Source organism: Myotis nattereri, assembly GCF_964212035.1.
Source record: "Myotis nattereri genome assembly, chromosome: 17".
Classification (NCBI taxonomy): Eukaryota; Metazoa; Chordata; class Mammalia; order Chiroptera; family Vespertilionidae; genus Myotis; species Myotis nattereri.
The window spans coordinates 48,741,444-48,761,180 of record NC_138092.1 but is presented as its reverse complement, the minus strand read 5'-3'; positions in this window follow the sequence as shown (position 1 = coordinate 48,761,180).

The following is a 19,737-nucleotide window of genomic DNA, read 5'->3' as shown; positions in this document are numbered from 1 at the left end:
AAGTGAAACACCCCCCCCCACCCCCCCGCAGGTTGCAGGGATGCTAACGGCACATGCAGAACCCAAGTCTGTCTTATAAAGACATGCTCTCATCACTAGCACTGCAGCTGGACAAAGGGCTTGGAAGGCAGGTTGAGACTTCTCGCCTTACTCTGGAATGATGGCTGAAGCCAGGATGACTTCTAATCATGTGCGACTTTTTACCTTAAAAATATATTGGAGGCTAGAGAAGGCTAAATGTCTTTCATCTCAGGAATCCGATAAATATTATTTCAATGTCTATGATAAGGAATTGGCACTTTCCCCCGGCCGGTGTGCTCAGTGGTTGGCGTTGTCCCGTTGGATTCCCCGTCAGAGCACACGCCCAGGTTGCGGGCTTGATCTCTGGTGGGGGCCGTGCAGGAGGCAGCTGATCGATGTTTTTCTCTCATCGATGTTTCTATCTCTCTCTCCCTCTCCCTTCTTCTCGCTCTAAAATCTATTTTAAGAAAAGGATGGGCACTTTCTGTTTGTTTTTGGCCGTGGTGTTTGCGGTGACTCTCGAACTCCATGCACACGTTTATCAAACGCGGACCCAGGCGCTCTCTCAGAGCCGGGCATCCTGTGTCTGGCTATCGCTGCTTCGTCTCTTCCCTCGAGAAGAATCTGAAACGAGTTTCAAAAGAGTCAAGTCCTTGACTGACTGAGAGCAGCTCCGGTCGGGATAATTTTGAATCTGGACTCCAGCTCCCCTCTTGCCTCGCGGCAGGGTGGGCGCGTGCTCCGGTCCTGAGCAGTCAGCTTTCGTTCGTATTTGTTTCCTAGCGAGTTACCGTTTCCTGTACAGACTTGGAGGTGGAGAGGGAGAGCACGCGTAGTGTCGGTAGGTATCGCATCTCTTCCCACTTCTCTATTCCAGCGCTGACCTGCACTCCCACCACCTCGGCACTGGCAGAGGGAAAGCCACGCCTTCCACAGTAGGACCAGCCATGTCATCAAAATGGAGGGGATGCATTACTGAAACGAGCCGTGGTCATACTAGGCAGCACGTACAGGTAAGATAAAAAGAAATCTGGGGCATTGTTTCTAGCCGGGGCAGTAACAATAAATGCCCCATAAATGGCTAGAATACTGGGCAACGTGCATGAAGCAGCACTTTTCAGATATTGGGGTACAAGAAATACAGGATCAGGGGGCCTTAAAGAAGGGGAACGCTTGAGGTGAGCTCCCACCGTCGCCCCAGTTTTCTGCTTGGGGTCACGTCCCCGAGGGGTGTGTGGGGAGGGATCCCCAGGAGAGCACAGTGGCCGTGCTGAGTTGAGACCAGTTGAAGTGTAAGGGGTTTGAGGCCCCTGGAAGATGTGGGGCAGGGCTTTGGGGAAGAAAGATCTACAGAAAAAAAGAGCTCTAGAAATCTGTGCTAAAGGGCTCCCTTATTCTTGGCAGCATCTTCAGCAGGCGCGGAGAGAATGCCCACAGGGCTGGAAACTGAACCACTCTGAGCCCATACAGGGGAGGGAACTGCTCAGCCTCCCGCCAGCTAGAGGGGCATCACTGGCACTCAACCAGGACATTCAGGCGAGACCAAGACGGGTCCTGTTCGGTACCAGAGTAAAGGTGAGGTCAGACCCACCTTGACCAGACTTAAACTCAAGCCTTGTACGGAGTAAGTGAGCTGCCAATAACTTAAATTTCCGTAAGAACAAAACCCAGTCCTCTTTAAGGAAGACGAGATGAGGCACTCAACAAAGCTCCACTTGCAAGGTCCATGCATTCCATCAAATTATTAAGCACAACAAGAAAAGGGGATGAAAAGAGGGAGAAACTCTGTCAGTAGAAACAGATCCAGGAATGACAGAATGAGCAGAACCTCTAAGATTGCTGTAAAACGTAAGTATGCGGAAATGCACAAGGATTTAATGAAAACGGAGCCTAATGGAAGATAAAACTTCTGGAAATAAAAAGCACAACATCCAAAGTGAACACTTGCTGGATGAAATTAAGAACGTATGCGAAACCGCAGAAGCACAGATTAGTGAACGTGAAGACAGCAATAGACTCTACCGGGCCTGAAGCACAGAGGAACGGAGACTGGAAACGGCTTTTGGCTACAGAGAGCTCCTGGCTCCAGTTCAGACTCCGCCCAGCAGGGGAGGCAGCCACAGCCCAGTGACAATTTGGTTGGGGTACACTCATGCCAGATGGGGCCACAGCTCTGCGTCTCCTGCAGTGGGGTGGGCGCATGCCCAGGTCCCGAACAAAGGGGTAAGCTGTACTTAACGAGAACAACCTTAGAACCGACTATGCAGTGGTACAAAAACTCTGATTCATGCAAATTCCTTCTGTGAAAACTATTTAAAAGGAAAAATTCAGTGTTCTTTTATGTTTATTTTCCATACAAAGGCTTCCTATAAATTCTTGTAATATAATATAAATTCTTATAATATAACGTTTATAAAATAAATTGATATATAAACATGTTACTGAGCAACAAACTGCTTTTGTAAAATAAGTAAACTCCAACAGGGTAGGGACTTTTGTTGTGTTTGGTCGACGGTTGATCCCGATACTTTTTCAGGACGGAGAATTCTAGTAAACTTCCTAGACAAACAATGCCGCCGGACAGAGCCTTTGGATTGTTTCCTAGTTATTTGCTAACTCGTGGCCCCTGGAATATTTCTCCTGTCGCTTTCTTCGTTTCCTGTTTGTTCTCTAGTCCCCACCCTTTCCTGCTTTCCTTTCCCACAGAGCAAACTCTAGGACAAACAAAAATATCAGGTCAAGAAAACGTACGGCATCAAATACGCATAATTTGCAGTTGCAAGTTTCATTAATATTCAGTTATTCAGCAACTAAGAAAAGATGAAATTCGTGGTGGGCCACTGCGGGGCACCGATCTTCTGGGGAGAGGATGAGGTTCCTCTCTGCCTGCGCCCCCCGTTTGTCTGGAGTGAGGAGTGGAGCTGTGTGCGGGGTGGCTCGCTGCCAGGGTTGTGCTCGCTCGGGCTGTCCGGACACCCCTGCCTCCAGCGGGCTTCTCTGTGCAAAGAAAGGCCCATTCGGGAGATTCATGCTCTCTGTCCAGCTTCCACCCTGAATGCCACAAAGCTCAGGAGCCCGAGTTTCCAATAAGAGGATAACAGATAAATTCAACAAGAGCAACCGGAGACCCTAAAGTCGACCATGAGATACTATTGCAGGAGGCTCTACCTGGAGCATGCCCACGCCTTATCTGGGGCGTGAACTTATTACTTTCTTTCTCCAAAACGCTCAGGGTCCCCCAGAGACAGGCCACCGAGGGAAGAACGGGCAGTGGCGCCCGTCCGGGGCCAACCCCCTGGCCCTGCCTCCGAGGCCCCCTTTCTCTGACTTCCCAGTGAGCTGCCAGCAGCCCAGCCAGGCTGTCCTGCCCCAGCCCTTCCTTGTGTCACTGTCCCAGCTGTGGTAAATGTACTCTCAAAATAAAAAGAAAAGAAGAGATGATATTTAAGCATCGCCTCGTCCCAGCATGAAGGCTCAGGCTGATTGCTCATTGAGGCCCTGCACTGAGAGGCTGAGACCAGGGCCTCGGCCTGTGAGGCCGCAGACAGCCCTGATTTCAAGGGAGGTGCTTTTTGGCAGGTAGTTGAGTGCTACCTGCTTCAGTGGCAAATCCACCGCTTACCGCGTTCCCTTCTCCTGGGGCACCGGAGGGCTGGCCTGCTGATTACACGCCTCTCTCCCTGACCTTTCACCACATTATTTCCTGTGTGAGCCACAGACCAGGCATTTCAACTTGGCATTTTTTGGTTGTTTAATTAAAATCTCCTGTTTTTAGGAAATACTTTATACACTTTCTGAGTTGAGAAGTCTAGAGAGCTGGGCACTGCGTTAACTACATTCAGCGACTAAAAGTCAAATTCCGGAGTTCATGCCTGTGAGAGCCTGAGCTTGAATTCTGTGCGTGGCAGGCTTTTGGGAGGATCTGTCTCACAATCACTGCACAAGCACGTTGACGGGATTTTTATAAGATGGTTTGGAAACGGTGGTTTACATAGTGTCGGTCAGCATCATTGCCAGCAACAGGCACAGTCCCTCCTCTCAGGTGGGAGTCACACACAGACTGCAGAAAGGTCCTCACCACAAAACCCATGCCACACGGGCCAGTCAGTCCTGGGACCACAGATGCTTCTCCAGGCAGAGGAGGGAGGGAGGGGGCGGGGACAGGTTCATGGAGGGAATGGGTCATAAATGAGAAGGGGTTGGAGAAGCATTTTGGCAGTGATATAACCATAGAGAAGCAGGAATGAGTCATCAATAATGATTGAGGGAAAAAGCAAATAATTAAATGACAAGTCTCCTAACCATGAGAGACAGGAAGAGATATCAGATCTAGCCTCCTGGCTTTAGGGAGGTAAGGTCTTATTATCCCATTTTGCAGATGAAACAACTGAGGCCAGAGTGTCTGGAAAGGTTAAATGAGGTGACTAAGTCTTTAGTCCAGTGATTCCCCCCAAACTTTCAGAAGAGAGTTTTAAACCTGTAGATTGCTGGGCTCAAATCCTAGGGAGTCTGACCTGGCAAGTGGGGGCGAGGCCTGGAATTTCCTTTTTTTTTTCACAGGATGCTCAGATGATCCCCAAATTTGAGAACCTCATTTGGGAGACAGTGGTTTGATATACGAGGCAATCGGGGAGCATCCTGTACCATTTCTCATCTTACCCGCTAGTCCTGATAAGTTTTCATCAGCTCTGGGTGGGTGGACAAATACTTGGTTTATCTCATCACTAGCTATTTTTATCCTTTTTTCCTACTTTTCAAAAATTCCATTACAGGCAGAAAGAGGCCCACTGTCATTGCCCAGGAATCTGGAAGGATCTGCACGGAGCGGCCCCAGGCCCTCAGTGTAAGGCCCAGAGGTGCCCCCTGGAAGAGCTGGCCCATTGCAGAGCGCAGGACCCTGACCCAGCCCAGCGGGAGTCCTGGCTGCCCTGCCGCCTCCGGGGCTGGTGCAGTGTTTTAACACCCGTCTTAGGTGAGCATCTGGGTCCCGGGCCAGTAAGACGCCCCCTGAGTGTGTTACACTCTCTAAAACTACGAAGACAACACGAAGTTAAAATATAACTACAATGAGGACTCGATTAAACCCATCAGAGGTAAGAGCAAAATGATACACATCTAAGATACGTAAGCCACTTTCCTAGTTACAGGGAAGTAGGGCCCTCAGCCCAGCTCCCCCAGAAAGGCAAACATCCTCTTTCCCAGCGTCCTTTGGTCCCTGACGTTGATCAGAGAGTGGGGACACTGAAGCAGTGCCCTGCTGTCCCCTCCCCTGAGGCTGACCTGGGACAATTAACAGGAGGGCTCAGGGGTGGGGGGACTATAATCATTTTGCTCCCTCTTGTTTCTCTTCCTCTGTAGGCAGCAGAGATTTGGGGCTGTGTGTCTTCCACTTGGGAAGACTGCACGTTGGGGAAGCTTTTAAAAGGCACAGTGGGGCCTGCGGAAGGAAACACGAAGCTGCGTGCTTGTCTCATCTGGGACCAGGCTCTCGGGGAAGGAAAGGCCCCTTGGAAGTTCCCGCCTTTCCTAGTGTAGCTCCTCGGGGCGCCAGATGGTGCTGGGCAGGGAGCATGCATGGATGATCGTACTTCATGCCCGTTGGGTCCTGGGCAGAGAGCTGGGCAGCCACATTCAGAGCTGGATTCCAGGCAGGAAGTGTCCTGTGGGAGACCGTTCACAAACCATGCTGCTCAGGGCCAGTGAGACGGCTGGTGGGGGAGCAGAGGGGAAGAGGACACCTATCTCTGAAAAACAGCCAATGGCAGTACCTGATCCAGCGGGACAGAATGAAGCAGGAAAACCCGGGGGGTACAGATCACGACGGCCCCTCTGTGTGGTCCTGTCCAATGGGGTTAACTGCTGGCGCCCCCTTGATCCATCCTAATTCACCCTCTTCAATGAGCATGACGTGCATTGGCCTTCTAATTGATCTCCTAGTCTCAGGGCCAGTCACTCCCCAAACGAAGCCGCTCGCGGCTGGCATGACCTCGGGAACCCTTGAGTCTGGTTTTGCAATCACTGCCCCTACTGGAAAGACTTGAGTTTCCTGGCAAACGCCTCTCCGACCTGCAGCTCCAGATCCACCCGCTCAGGTGCCCGCCCTGCGCACACCTTGTACACTCACCTCCACCCTCCCACACGCTTCGGGCATGAAAATGTGCTCTTTATTTTATTTTTTTAAAAAGAATCACCGCATGCCTATGCCTATCTGCACCCCCTAGAGTACCCTACCCGCCTCCTCTGTCTGACAAACCCGGGTTACCCGGCCATACTCAGTTCCAGTGGCACCTTCTCAGAAGTCTTTCTTGGCTCTGAGAACGGAATGGTCCTTCCCTAATATTTATGGACTAAATAGTTCTAGATTGCAGTTGGATTTTTCTTTTGAAGACTTTCCTGGAATTTCCAGGTCAAATGGGTGAGCAGCCCTGTTATAGGCAGGCCTGTGCTTCACAATGAATCTCCTCCTGGTCTCCCCGGACGTAGAGATGGTGCCCACGTGTCCTTGGACTGTTCTTCTCGCATGAACGTTAGGACAATAGGAATGACGAGAAGGCTCCCATTCCACCTTAGGCAGAAGTGTACCCTCTTTTGTACTTGCCAAGTTCTACTTGTTCAACCTACTTGTCAGTTAAAGCGAAACCTTGGAGCTATCGCCATTACTCACCCCTTGGAAAGTTTCCAAAAGCATCTTTTCACCATTTAGACACCAGTAAGGTCTCCCTCCAATGTCTTCAGCAGAGTTTCTTATGGAGCAACGAGCTTTATAGGCAACCCCCAGGGGAATTCATTGGACCAGGAGGAAGTTAGTGGGACCAGATCCACGGGAAGTGATGACTGATGGCAGAGGGTTCTGTGGACTGTCTCCCCCTCAATTTCCCAGTCTTGTTTATCTCACATAGACTATTTCTACTGCAGCTAATAGACCTGCGTTCTGATACGGTGGACAAGAAGGACCCAGGAATCCAGTTTTTCATTGTTTTTGAAATTTATAACAGTTGTTTATTATTTAATTCACCCACAGTTCTTCCCACCTCAATTCTTCTGCTGCCCAAGCAGGCCCATTGTTGGATTAGATCCTTTTTAGGCCCAACCAACCTCACGCACTATGGCTGATGAGCAAGTGGACACACGTGATCCTGGATTTTTGAACTGGAAACACAGGCATTGTGTGGTTGAAGGGAGTTCTGCTTGATCCTCAGGCAAATGGGAGAGGAGCTGGGAAAGGGCTCTGATGCTAGTGATTAGAGCAAAGCAATTCTTTGTCCCACGTCAGGTGTCTTCTGCCAACTGCACACCTGGCGCTGCCTCAGGTACAAGTGCTGTGGCCCTCCCTCTGCCCCAGCTTCCTCAGGGCCCCTCCTCAGCAACAAGGTGTGAGAAGGAACGTCCTCTTCTACTTTGGCCTCTTTGCTTTTCAAAATATTTCTTCAGTAATTCAGTTCAATAAAATGGCCACTCAGCCCGCCCCTTGTCCTTGCACCAGCAAAGGGTTGTACCTATTTCATTTATTTCAGCAGCAGGTAATTTACCAGGAAGCCGGATAGGCCGTAGTGCCCCAATCCGATGACGTCCAGCTGGGAAAGGGTGCACTGGGTCCAGACTTCCCGCTGGCCCAGACCTGTAGCTCTCTGGAGGGACGAGGTCTCAAAGGCTGTGTTATAAAAGGTGCCCACGCCAGTGGGTGATTGTTGAGTTTAAGACCCACCTGTCCAGTGGCCTTTGCGGGGGTTCGCACAGGCTTGATGTCTGCCTCCAGGGGACTCTGTGGCCGGGTGGGTCTGCAGGTTGGATTGTTACCCAGCCGCCCCGGTGCCTGTGAAGCAGGAGTTCCCTCCAGGAACCACTGTTCCACTCAGGGGTTAGCGAAAAGAAGCAGAGGGGCAGAGAGAGTGGCCTATTTGGGGCTCAGCAAAGCTCTTGCAGACCCACCCCCCTAAACCTGCACCTGCACAAGACCAGCGCTACAGGCAGAGATGGACGCACGCCCGTCAGGACCAGATTCCCGACCCTTGGCGCTGGATAGCGGGGAGAGTCCCAGTGAACAGAGCAGAGATGGACAGATGCGCCTGCCCCCCAGCTATTTCAGCAGTTCCGGGCTGGCCTGGCCCCAGGGGCCTCCCCGGCTCGCCTGCCTATCTTTCCCCAGCATGAGTTCGGCTCCAGCTTCTACTGAGTGCTGGAATGGCTTTCATAAAAGACAAATCGTGCTTCTCCAGGCTTTGTCATCTTCAGATCTCTACAGCAAATATGTCAAACTCTAAGGCTACCACGGGCCAAATAAACAAGGTTTAAGTTTCTGTGGGCCGCAAAAAAACAAATGCTTCAATGTTCATAGAAACGTAGGCTTATTCATAGAGACATGCTGAATACAAAGGGCTGAAGTAAATGGGTAATCATTCACATAAAATAACAGAACATTTTAATAAAAATTAATATTTTTTTCTTTAATATTAACTTACCAGACACTGAATAACTGCACAAATTAATAAGCGTAACGCAAATAAACCTATTTTTCTTGTTCTCTGAAAGCAAAATATTTCCTGTTGTGCACACCAAACAAGTCAGTCCAAGACTAATGACATGGCCATCGGCAGCTAAAATATTCGCTGCTGGTGTTAGTGGAGAGAAATGGTGCGCCTGCGGGTAAGGCGCATAAGGGAAATGAATGAATGCAACACAATTATAGTAATCAGTCATTAGCGAATGTTGCAGTTCGTTATTAATAATTATGTATAACAGGATGTTATGAAAATTAAGTTATGAAATTTTTATTAAAACGTTTCTTACATACTGTTATATTGGTTGGGCTGCAAAAATATTTGTTGTGGGCCACATGCAGCCCGTGGACCATGAGTTTGACATGCTTGTTCTACAGCTTAGAATCTCCTCTTAACCTACCCCTGCATGTCCTCGGAAGGGGTGTCCCGGGGGTTTTCACGGAGCCTTCACTCATTCCTGTTGGGCCTTCCCCCCGAGTCACGTGGTCTGCCAGCCTCATCCTTCCCACGACTGTCGCCTGGACCCTCAACATCCAACCTGGCACTGAGAGATGATGCTTCCTGTCAGGACTCTGCGACCTTCCAGGCAGAGCACGAGGCCTCTGGATCTTGCGCACACCTGCCCCGCCCCGCCCCACCCTTGGCCCCGGCAGCATTCCTGACTGTGAAGCCTGGTCTTCCTGAGGCTGTAACCACGTTTCAATGTTATTACCATTAACATTAATAAAAGCAAAATTTCTCGTAGCCGCTGTTATGTACTAGCTAACTACCACTGCTGTATGAGAATTATCTCACTGGGTCCGTTTAACTCCTATAGAAAGAGCAAGTGAGTGTGGGACTGTCTGACTTAACGTGAGGCACTTTGCATGCAGTGGGCACTGAGTAAGTACTGGCTGAATGACTAAATCATCGTGTGCTGCTATAAATGCATAAAGATGCCAGCTCTTCAGAAGGCTGCTAATTACTAAGCTGTGGCTGTTGTCAATTACCAAGTGCCCTGCAAGGCGTTTTCTGGACAGTATTTCCATTTACGGAGAGAAAAAAAGGCACGAGGAGTGGATTTTATCCTCTTAAAAAATGCTTTCTCAACAGCAAGCAAAAATATAAATTTTTTAATATATTAATTTAAAAACATCAAAGAGCCTACATACTACATGTAAAAGTACCAGAAAGTACCATTAGCTTTCTTCTAATACTTAAGATGTTTCATCTGCATTTCCAAGTCACACCATTGGGCAGGTATCCAACAGTTAACAGGAATGATGTCCTCTTAAGAAGATCCATCCGCTAAGGTTTTATGTAACATGTTTTTGCAGCTCTGAGAGGTGGGCTGCCCTCTGGACTACTGCTCTGTGGGTTTCGGAGAGAGTGCTATTTTTGAATAGAGACAATGCGTGGACCAGAATAAAAAGCATGGAAGTGGGAAGCGAGACTTTCATTGACTTGATTTAAAATAGTCCGTGTCCTGCAGCCCCGAGGAGCTCAAAGTGTGTCAGAGGACACGGGGAGCCACTTCGAGGGGAGTGAGGACAATGGCACGGGGCGTGATTTGGGAAGAAGCAAGGGTGACATTTGCAGAATTTGGCACGATAACTAGGGGAAAGGGCGAGGGCTGAAGTGGCTGCTTCCAAGTTTTAGGGCGACTGGGAATTGAGGCCCTGGAGAAACTCGGGTGAAGGGAAATGTGCGCTGGCCACGCGGGGGCTGCTCGGGCGCCTGCCCTTGCCGGCTCATACTGCTGAAAGGAGGCTGACTTCTTCCTTTGGCCAAACCAGGAAAAACACAAAAAACCCACACACACATTTTATGAAACTCACACACAGCATGGCGAGGCACAAAGGGCAAAATACGTATTTTACAATAGATGCTTTCCCCTAAGCCAGAACTCTTTTCTTTGAGAACTTAAGAAATAATTAAGAAAATTCTGCAGAACATAAGTACACGCCAAGGGCTATCCCAGGGCGAACACACATGTTAAGCTAGAAACGTCAGTGCTGGGATGAGCACTGGGTTCAAGACATAAATAAATTCGCGACCTTCACAGTTGCTGGGTTTTTGTTTGTTTGTTTGTTTTTCACCAAAGCACTCAATGATTTCTCCAGAGGGAAAGAGGGAAGAAAGGAGGTAAAGAAAATCTCTGGAAAAAAGTCAACTCCGGTCAAAGAATTCCCGATTCTTCACACACACATGTGATGGTTAGTCCGCTCAGGTGACCACGGGGAGACCATCTGTCTGAGGTGGACTGTTCCGCCCGGAGCTTCCCAAGTCCCACTCTCTGGCATGGGTAGCGATTCTGCACAGGGGCGTTCTAAGGCATTTTCAGCGTTTGTGCTCATCCATACGCCCTGATGAGTGATGGTATGATGAATGGTGTCTTTGTGTAGGAAAACAGTTCTTCTTGGTGGATGCTCGCCCTGTGAGCACGGATGCTCGCCAGGGTCCCAGGGGTGCACCTCAGGCATGGAAATCTTAACTTTAGGAAACGCACTCCAGCTTCCTGAATTTTACGTCACATTTTATGAAGCTTCTTCTCTATGTCTCTTTCCACATTAAAGAAAGTCCTATGCTAGTGAAGGTACCTCTCCTATTCTCACACACTTTGCAGGTTTACACTTCATTGGATTAGGATACATAGTTCTCTGACTGATGAACCTGTTTACAGAACATGGTCTTTAATGGAGGTAAGGCACTCTACTACTTACACACCAAAGAGAATAAGCATTCTAAGACAATTAGAGTCACAGTAAGTCTTTTTATCACAGAAGAATACAATTTAACAATTTTTTATTGATGAGAGAGAGAGAGAGAGAGAGAGAGAGAGAGAGAGAGAGAGACGTTGACTTATTGTTCCACTTATTTATGCATTCATTGGTTGATTCTGACAGGGGATTGAACCTGCAACCTTGGCGTACATAACCAACTAAGCTCTCTGTCCAGGGTGTTACAATTTTTTTTTTTTTAATGTGAGGGAGTCATCATCAATCAGCACAATATTTTACACCTGCTTCCTATACTTACTAATCAAGAAAATCATCTTGTTGGGAACTGTAAGTGCAAACTCTCAACTGCTCAGGAAGCTCAAATGAAAAAAACCGACTTTGTAAGCAGGTCTTGATCAATCTTGAGAGAGTAGTTGTGGCCGAAGTATAGTCACTGTCATTTTCCTGCCTCATTATTTGGAAGACAGACGGAAACACGTGATTTGAGGAGGACACTCCACCTCTCTCTAACTGACATTTGGAAAGGTTCAGCCACTCCCCTAAGAAAAGTTGCTGCAAGCTCTTCACTCATACATCATTTTATTTTTGCAAAGACCACGAACAGTCATATTTGTACATAATGTTACTTATTTCTTCATTGAATTAACTTGCCTTTCCTAAGCCAGGGCCTTGATGCTCTTGGTCAGACAGCCAGCCGCTGGGCCTGCCAGCGAGCGTGTGTTGAGGATGCCGACTGCCCTGACTCAGGCCCTGGGCAGTGCCTTGGCTTCGCTGCTGGAACCCCAGTTTGTGCTCTATTATCTACTCACCGTGTGCCTATGTTGACCATTTCGAATCATAACCCCCACCGAAAGCAAGCCCCATTTTAAACCCGTTCTATTGAGAGCAAATAAGTACTCTCACTGATTATTGATGGGATTTGAAGAGCAACTCAGTCTGTGTACATATTAACATTTACAGTGTGTACACCCAGGCCCTGGCAGGTCGCTCGGTTGTTAGAGCGTCCTCTGATAAGCCAAGGCTGCAGGTTCCATCCCCGGTCAGGGTATGAACTAGTACAAGAAGCAATCACTGAATGTATAAATAAGTGGTACAATAAGTTGATGTCTTTCTCTCTCTAAAAATCAATAAATAAAAATTGCTAAAAGTGTGTTCACCCATTGGGTTGTCAACACTACCGCCAAGCATTTATTCTACAGGAATATTAATGTAAATAGACCAAGATACATATGTACAAAATGCTAACTAAAAAAATTTAAATTAAAGATATTGGTTAAAACATGGCACATATATAAATAGAATACTTGACTGCAATTTTTAAGAATGAGATGTATTTATATTAATTTACATGAAAAGATGACTGGCATCTTATAATTGAAGATAAAAGCTATGGAGGAATACATACATACTAAGTCTTGGCATATTATCCAACATCTTTCATAAAAATGCATATTTATATTCTGTGCCTTAGCATATGCATAAATAAAACACTGAAAGAATATTCATTAAATCATTAAAAGTGATTATCTGGAGAGAGGAACAATTACTCTCTCATATATGTTTATATTGCTTAAATTTTTGTATCAAATGTATTAACATTTTAAAAAACATTAAAAATATTTCCATTTGGGAAGAAAACTGTCCAAAGTATGATGAGAAGGTATTAACATAGTATCATCTCTTGAGAAAAAAATTTTATTCTGATGTCATTATGTCAAAAATTTCTTATTTCATGGAGGTCAAGAAAACTCATTTTAAATTTCATGAATTTCTATGGTCTCAAGACTAAACTTTCACTCCACGTTCGTTGAGAGTTAAAAACCAAAGACCACAGAGAGAGTGAGACTGTTCTACATGAGAAAACGTTCGCCCTCCTCCCGGCCCAGGGCTCACCCCCAAGTATGTGGCTGGTCTTCGAGGAGTAGGTTGTTGTTGTTGTTGTTGTTATTATTACTACTGCTGCTACTGCTGCTACTGCTACCACAAGTTGAGTTAGTTATATGCTAGGCAACATGCACAACTACTCGGCATCGACGATTGCTAATTTAAACAATCCATCAAATGCAGCTTTCCAGCCTCACAGAGAGCTGAGCGCCATGAGAGCAGTTGGCTTGCCAAGGCCACGTGCTGGTGAGCAGTGGGAACAGAACTTCAGCGTCTCAGCTGCAGGGCACCAGCACTTTAGAAGCTCACCATGAAAATGTCACAAGCATGCCGGTGTTCACTGAATAAAAACTTTAAAATGATAACCAAACGATAAGGAGTGATGATATCTTCACAGCAAAAAACCATTTCAAGAATCTGTGACGGGGTAGTCACATCTAGACGGGAGAGTCTTGGCAGGCCCTGCGCACAGGAATGCACGTTTCACCCAGTGAGAGAGGATTTTCGTCAGGAGGGAAGTGAACACCCAGATGGCAAACAGTTCACAGATGCCTGACATTGTGCTTGTCACTGGACCAGAGTTCGTGGTGGGAGCGGGTGGGGGGAGGGAGGGGGAGGGAAAGGTAGGGGGGAGGAGGAGTTAGGGGGAGGAGGGGTGGGGTCCCACGCAGGAGTGCCTCCCAGAAAGAATACGCTGCAATTCCTTGTAATCAAAGTCCTTCTGGGATGGGCTGCCCACGCTGCCCCCTGATCAGCATCGATCAGGGCCATGTGGCGTCCACTGCTGCCTGGTGTCCTCGCGATAGCTGCAGCTCTCGTTAGTCTACAGGCCCAGCCATCCTAAGCGCTCTCCCCCCCTCCTCCCTCTTTCCTCTTCGCTGTTTCTCTGTCTTTTTCTATTCCCCTTTCTCCCTGACCCTCTTCTTCCCTCTTCTCTCTCTTAAGCATCATTTCTTAGGTGCCCACATGAATCAGGAGCCATGCCTGCTGTCTGCCCGAGACAGCCTGGCTGCACGGTGCCTGCTTGGGGGCAGCGCTGGGTCCTCATGGCCTCCCGCATGTGAAGCACAGACTGCACCCAAGAGACATTGCATGACGACAGGCCTGAAATCTTCTTTGCATTCAGTTCTTCCGAGTAATTTAAATCCCACAATCTGTGTGCAGTTTGCAAGAGCATGTCAAATGTAAGTGTGCCGGATGGGTAAAAGCGAGGTGATGAGCGACATGTGGAGGAGATGGGGGTGCCCTTTCCTTGCGGATTGAAAAGAGGTCTCATGGCCCAAGGGGCAGATTCCAGAGACCACAGCCTGGGCCAGACAGGTTTGCACAATGGTAGGCCCCACCCCTGAAGTCTTTCCTGGGTTCTGTCACAAATTTTGTGGAGGTTAATCAGGATCTGCTAATAAAATGCAAATACTTCCAGTAATAGAATGACATTAGCTGTCTTTTATACCTGAATATGCTCTAAACCAATCTGGTTGATCTCCTCCTAATTCAGCACTGAACTCTACAGAACTACCATGTCGAACAGAATGCTACGTTTGGGCTCTCCAAGCAATGGTGCCGACCCCCAAAGGGCTCATAGTGGGTGCTCGGGGAGGAATAACATCACGTTAAATGAACACAAAGCAGAGAACAAACTTGGAGCGTGTATGTGTGTGCGCATGTGTGTGTGTGCATGCATGTGTATGTGCACATGTGCATGTACTAGTATTTGTGTGTATGTGTGCATGCATGCATGTGTATGTGTGCATGTGTGTGTGTGTGCACGTGCGCACCTGTGCTTCTGCCTGTCCCTGGACATGTCTTGGTGATGTCTTCTGCTCTCACACCTGGCTCGGTGTTGCATTCCTTCTGGTTTCTCTAGTTAATTATTGCCTCAGTCGGTTCTTTATAAGGAGGCTCCTCTCACCTAGAGGCGAAGGAGGGCGCGCTGCGTGCGGGAAGTGGTCCGCCAGCTCCTTTGCTGGTTCCCACTTGCACGGGCCATGCTGAGGACGCAGACTCATTCCCTGGGCAAGAGGGCACGTGAAGAAGTCACACGTGTGGAGCCGCGGCCAGGCCTGTCATCAGCCACCACTTCTCACCTGGGCACAGCCTGCCGGCTCCTCACTCTTTCTACAACCATCACCATTCTGAGGTCAGAGTCAATGCTCTGTGGACATGTGTCCAACGAATGGGACACAACGCACAGGCACCTTTCCTTTGCCTCTTGAAGGGGGGATACGAGATGGAAAACGATCCTCACAGTCAGTGTCCCCAGGGCGCTGTGGGCGAGAGAACCAAATAAAGCGACCAAACTTCCCAGCAGCATTTCATCTTAGACTCTGACAAACCCCAAACATGGGTCACAATAATGCATGATGGCTAGAAGCTTTGTTTCAAGAAAAGGAGAGCCTGGCCTGAGCCGCGACGTACCCACCACACATACTGTGAAAACACTTCCTCTCGTCAGCTTTGCCCTTATTATCCAGCGATTGGGTACGTTTCCTCTTCGATTTAAAAATTGTTAGAAAAATACCCTCATTTCCTCCAAAAGAAATAAACACAGGCAAAGGTCAGGGGGACGCATTCCATGGACGCTGTCCACAGTGGAGCAAAGTGCAGGCAGGCGGCTGGCCCAGGGCGTTCCTGGCCTCGGTCAGCATGGAGGGGTTGGGGCCGTGTCCCCAGGCTCCACGTTCCTGAAGGGAAGCGAGGCCGTCACTGAAGACCCCCGGCCCACAGCTCTGGGGAAGAGGCTGCATGTTCATGCTGCGCGGGAGTGTTCGTGAACAAAGGCCTGGGCACCCCTGTGGGAGGTGCGCGGAGATGTTTATGGGCCAGGCTCCCCCAAAGAAAGGCACTCTCTATATTATCCTATAGTTCCTTTGTCCTATATAATTTCTTTTCTTGTTCTTTTAAAATCCTCACCCAAGGAAAAAGGAAATGAGAGAGAGAGAAACATTAATGTGAGAGCAAAACATCGATCGGTTGCCTATGCAATTCAACAGGGGATTGAACCCACAACCCAGGTATGTAGCCTGACCGAGAACTGAACCTGAAACCTTATTTATTTTTTGGTGCATGGGACAACATTCCAACCAATCACTCTACCCAGCCAGGGCCCTACATTATTTTTTAAAAATAGATTTTTATTGATTTCAGAGAAGAAGGGAGAAGGAGCGATAGAAACACCAATGATGAGAACAAATCATTGATTGGCTGCCTCCTGTTTGCCCCATACTGGGGATAGAGCCCCCAACCCAAGCATGTGCCCTGACCGGGAATTGAACCAGGTTCTACATCATTTCTTAATTTCTTCCCCTGCTTACCCATCACTCTCTGCCTTTCCCTTTGCTCAGCCCCTCGCTGTCTCTTAAACCTTGCCTTGTAAGAGAATCTGTATGCTCTATAACCCCCTTTTCTAGTGCCTATCTATCTTTGCTCAACACAGATTTCTGCCACACTTGTTGGTCTAAAACTCTCCAATGCCTACCTTCCCTCTGAGGTTTGGCAGTTTATTTGATTTTTCTATATCTCTGGATCTATTTTGTTCATTGGTTTATGTTGCTCATTATATTCCATAAAATGAGTGAAATTATGTGATATTTATCTTTCTCTGACTGGCTTATTTCACTTAGCACAATGCTTTCCATGTCCATTCATGCTATTGTGAATGGTAAGAGTTCTTTCTTTTTTATAGCAGAGTAGTATTCCATTGTGTAGATGTACCACAGGTTTTTAATCCACTCATCTGCTGATGGGCACACAGGCTGTTTCCAAATCTTAGTTATGGTAAATTGTGCTGCTAGAACATATGGGTGCATATATCTTTCCTGATTGGTGTTTCTAGTTTCTTGGGATATATTCCTAGAAGTGGGATCACTGGGTCAAATGGGAGTTCAATTTTAATTTTTTTGAGGAAACTACATACTGTTTTCCATAATGGCTACACCAGTCTGCATTCCCACCAGCAGTGTACTAGGGTTCCCTTTTCTCCACATCCTCGCCAGCACTTGTCATTTTGATGGTAGCAATTCTCACAGGTGTGAGGTGATACCTCATTGCCATTTTAATTTGCATCTCTCTGATGATTAGCAACTTTGAGCATTTTTTCATATGCCTCTTGGCCTTCTGTATGTCCACTTTTGAGGAGTGTCTATTTAGGTCCTTTGTCCATTTTTTGATTGGATTGTGTATCTTCCTTTTGTTAAGTTGTATGACTTCCCTATAAATTTTGGAGATTAAACCCTTATCAGATGTAACATTGGCAAATATGTTCTTCCATGCAGTGGGCTCTTTTGCAAAAAAAAAATTTTGTAAAAATTATTTGCCAGGGTGAGCTTTATACGATGAAATCAGGTTTGAAAATGTAAACTGTATAATTTCTAGTAGTTTTCAAGAAAGGATGAGCACCATCATTTGGGTTAATTATGACCCTGCATTCATACATAGTGAGGGTATTCTTTAAGGATATCCTCCCTAAGTATCTTACCGCAGTTTCTAAGACTTACTCTTGGCTGCGTGGATAAGAGAGAATGTTCCCTAATCAAGTAACCATCTATCCCCAGAGTGTCAGTGGACAGCTGTGGGAATAAGGTGGCATCTGAGGAGAATCCTACAAAAATAATTCAATGTTATACGACCTTGGGGTCCCCCACCCTTATGGGGTCCATAGGATGGCCCATGCATTTGGAACATAAACGGAGTTGCCTTTAACTATGTAACTCTGACAGCCCATTCGGTGACTCTACCCAACCGATAACGTGGAGTTTCTTCATGTAGACTCAACTCCCTCTCACATCTTGATTCTCCCATTGTTGTTTAAGTCCCGGGGCCCTTTCCTACAGGTTACTACTGCTCCCATTGCCCTGTGGAAGCAAGCAGGTGCCAGTGGTTAGCAAATTGCTGACACACCTGCTGAATAATCAGAGCAACCTGATGTCATCATGGTCCCTAAAACAGTGCTGCCCACAGATGCACAGAGTGAGCCACACATGTTCTCAAAACTTTTCTAGTTTCCATGTTAAGAAAGTAAAAGGGATATAGGTCAAATTAATTTTAGTAATATATTCTATTTAACCCAACACAGCTAAGATTTGCCATTCCCACATATAATCGTGTAAAATCTTTAGACATTTCACTGTTACTTCCTCTTGTCCTCAAAACACAGCATGCATTTTATAGTAACAATACACCTCGATTCAGACTCTAAGTTTTCTTTTGAAGTAGTTGACAGGCATCCAGACTTCATAACATTACAGTTGAAAAGTTGATTCACATACCCAAGTTCTTCCAGAGATATTTAAAAGTTTTCAAACAAGAGAATTAAGGACACAGACAGTAGTGTGGTGAAGGCTTGGGGAGGGGGTGGGAGTGGGGAGGAGGGGTGAATGGGGAAAAGAGGACATCTGAAATACTATCAACAATGAAGATACATTTTAAAAATTAAAAAAGAAGAAAATTTAAAAAGGATTGTTTTTTAAATTTTAATTAAAATGAAGGAAAGTTAAATAGTTTCTCAGTCACATTAGCCACATTTCAAGTCTCCAGTGCTGACCAGCAATGATAATATTGAACAGCCCCTCTCTAAACACTGCAACATTTACATTGCAGTGTTACAGTACATGTGACATTTTTCATATCTGACAATCATTTGAAGATCTGATTGAAGTGATTTGTTACTAAAAGTAAAGCATCAACATATATTTTGAAAAGTAAACCATTATTCTTAGACTAAGATAAAATATTTGCAAAAGACATACCAACCTGATAAAGGACTATTATCTGAAATATACAATCAAGAAGCCCAACAATAAGAGTAGCAAACAAGTCCCAGACATCCAGTGCACAGCGTGGTGAACACAGACAGCAACAATATTGTGCTGTAATCATCAATTTGCTGAGAGACTAAGAACCTAATGGTTCTAATCACTAACAAGGAAGGATAATTAGATAACGTGATAGAGGTGCTACTTATCACTACACAGGCAATCATGTTATAAGACATAACTGCATCAAGTTAACATGTTGTATACCTTAAAGTTGTACAATGTTATATGTCAAATACATTTTAATTTTAAAAACCTCAACTATGATAAAGCAAACAACCCAATTAAAAAATGGGCCAAAGACCTAACAGACACCTCACCAAAGAAGACACACAGAAAGCAAGCACACAGGTGAAACGATGTCCACATCCTACGTCATCGGGGAAATGCAGGGACAAACAACAACGAGACACCTCTGCACACCTGTCAGGTGGTTAAAATCCAGAACACGACGGCACCCAGTGCTGGCGAGGATGTGGGGCACCCGGAATTCCCGCTCGGTGCCGGTGGGAGCGCACATGGCGCAGCCACGCTGGGAGACAGTCTGGTGGTTTCTTTCAAACCTAAGCGTACTCTGACCTACTGCCCAGCCTCCGTGCTCCTTGGTGCTCATTCAGAGGAGCTCGAAACTCACTCCCACATGCAGACCTGCACAGGGGTGCCTCCCGCAGCCCGTTCCTCGCTGCCAAGCCTTGGAAGCAACCGGGTGTCCTTCGGAGGTGAATGGGTGAACACACGGGCCCAACCGGCAATGGCATATTATTCAACGCTGAAAAGGAGCGAGCTATCCAGGCCCGGAAA